Source organism: Petaurus breviceps, unplaced genomic scaffold (genome assembly GCF_028583685.1).
Source record: "Petaurus breviceps papuanus isolate PSGF00001 unplaced genomic scaffold, PetGlider_PUasm1.0 190, whole genome shotgun sequence".
Classification (NCBI taxonomy): domain Eukaryota; kingdom Metazoa; phylum Chordata; class Mammalia; order Diprotodontia; family Petauridae; genus Petaurus; species Petaurus breviceps.
This window is the reverse complement of record NW_027185810.1, coordinates 5,615,566-5,618,168: the sequence shown is the minus strand read 5'-3', so window position 1 is coordinate 5,618,168 and position 2,603 is coordinate 5,615,566. Positions and strand designations below refer to the sequence as shown.

Sequence of the window (2,603 nt, the reverse complement as noted above, 5' to 3'; positions counted from 1 at the left end):
TGTTGTTGTTCAGTTATTTTTCAGCAGTATCTAATCCATCTTGATTCCATTTGGGGTTTTCTTGGCAAATTCACTGGAGTAGTTTGCCATTTCTTTGTCCGGTTTGTTTTACAAATGAGGAAACTGAGGCAAACAGGGTTAAGTGACGTCCAGGATTACACAGCTAACAAGTGTTTGAAACTGAATTAAAACTCAGGTCTTCCTGACTCTAGGCTCAGCACTCTATCCATTGTACCACCTAGCTGCCCCTAATATCTTGTCTGTAGTCTTTAAAGAGTCCTGTGGAGACACTGAGATTTTAAGTGACTTATCCAGGTTCACACAGCTAGTGAATTTTAGAAGTAGCACTTAAATTTTGGTCTTACTGACACAAAGGCTGTACCTTTGTCCATTATTCCATGCATCTTATTATTATTGATTGAACTATATACATATAGACTATAATGTATGGTATATCATACACTACATATCTAAGCCCTCCTCCTTGATGCAGTGGAAAGAATGACAAACCTTCCTGAGTTCAAATCCAGCCTCAGACACTTACTCGCTGTGTGACCCTGAGCAAGTCACTCAACCTCAAGTAAACTCAAACTGCTTGCCTCAGTTTCTTCATATGTAAAATGAGCCAGAGGAAGAAATGACAAACCACTCCAATATCTTTGACAAGAAAATCTCAAAGGAGTAATGAAGAGTTGGACATGACTGAACAACAATAAACCCTCCTTTTTTGGGGGGGGCTGGGGGGGACACTTTTATTGGGGGTAGGTCACTGGCGCTCATACATCTCACGCAGAATCTTCATGCTCTCGTAGTAACGCAGCTGGTTCGGATGGGAAGCCTCCTTCCACCTCTGCCTGATACGTTTCCAACGCTCCATATTGCGGTAGGTAAGGGAGGACATGTTTGGGACTGTCTCAGGGGGTGGGTCCTCAGAGGCCTCCTGGCCCTTTGGCCGAAGTGGGGAGGGGATTCTGGGGCAGGGGGCGACGGGGGGTGGAAAGTTGTATAGGTCTCGGCTCTTTCCGTTGGTGACCTCAGTCCCCTCCTCATCCTCTGGCCGAGGAGGTGGGGGGGGGGGGGAGGGGCTGGGAGAATGCTCTGGCTCCCGGACAGACGGGCAGTTCCTCATCCAGGCCCCGCAGATGGGGTAAAGAGGCGTATTCTCACTGAACTGGGCCAGGTCCACGCTTCGGTCAAATAGCTTGATGGTATAAGTGTTGGGCCTCTGCTGTCCCCCCTCTGCAAGCCCGTCCTCCATCTTCTTCCTCTTCTTCCTCCTTGATGGGGGAACCTGGCCGATGGCCGTTTGCCAGCTGATGTGATAGAGCAGTCCTTGCTGTGAGCATCGGAGGGCGCTTTCCTAGCCTCCTCATACGGCTATTCCCGGTCTACATCACTCTTCTCCAGTAAACACTACAAAACGGCATCCAGGTGGTTCCTGGCTTTGGACATCTCCAGCTCTCACTTCTCCACTTTCACCTTCACGGGAAACATCACTACGGTCGGGCTCCGGTTCCGATTGGGGCAGCGGTTCCGATTGGGGCAGCGGAGTACCCAGCAGTGCCCCGGGGCGGGGACGGGGGCAGGGGTCCTAAACCCTCCTTCTTATTATGATTCATCATAGGCTAGAGAATGAAAAGGGAATAAGTCATGCATTCTGCACAGGTTGACTGGCCTTAAGTAATCTTTGGTTGCTAAAACAGAATATAAAAAAAGCCAAACAGCAGGGTAAGCTTGACCAGCACATGAACTTTGAAAAGAGAGCAATTAATAATAATAATAACAACAATAATAATGACAGCAGTAAGCATTTATATAGCCTTTACTTTATACCAGTGCTAAGAGCTTTGAAATTATTATCTCATTTGAACTTCACCACAACCCTGGGAAGCAGGTGCTATTATTATTCCCATTTTATCATAGAGTAAGGGCACAGCACCACTTGTTCGTGTTTCCCCTAGTCTCTGGACAGGATTAGGTGACTTGTACTGATGCTGCCTTATGGGGATGAGAAACCACTACGTACTATGGTATAGAGAAGAACTGTGAGTGGAGGAGCAATAGCTAACATCTAATAACTAAACAAGTCAAAACTTTTAAAGAAATACTTGACTTTGTTAATTTTGCCTATATGGGTATGAATAAAACAATGCATATTTTGAAATCCTGATTATGTTAGCAGTTCTGTTATGACCTACTCATGTCCTTCCAGTCCACTGATATATGGCAAAGGAGGAAAGAATTTTTCCAGTGGATAGAATGTAATGTTAATGAGATTTAAGATCTTCCCCACCAAATAATAGGTCCATTAAGGGACGCTTGATTAGGGGAGACTTATTTTGTAGGAAGGTCCACACTTTTTTGTTAATTTCTGTTTGTTACTGTGTCATGAGAGTTGTGATGCTCTTTGGTTCTAAAAAGGGTATATATACTCTAAGGTTAGCATTTTGCTTTGTGGCTCACGCATTGGAAGAGTGTTCTTGTGATTTGACCAGATAAGAGTCTGGGTAGCCATTAAGGAACCCCTTGGCTTTGAAAGACCCGGATGTTGGTGCTTCTCTCTCTCTCTCTCTCTCTCTCTCTCTCTCTCTCTCTCTCTCTCT

At 45.4% G+C, this 2,603-nt stretch overlaps 1 pseudogene; it reads right to left on the bottom strand.

Annotated features, from left to right (window-relative positions):
• Positions 1 to 738: 738 nt before the first annotated feature.
• Positions 739 to 1,486, bottom strand: LOC138164530 (protein lin-37 homolog pseudogene; annotated as a pseudogene).
• Positions 1,487 to 2,603: the final 1,117 nt, after the last annotated feature.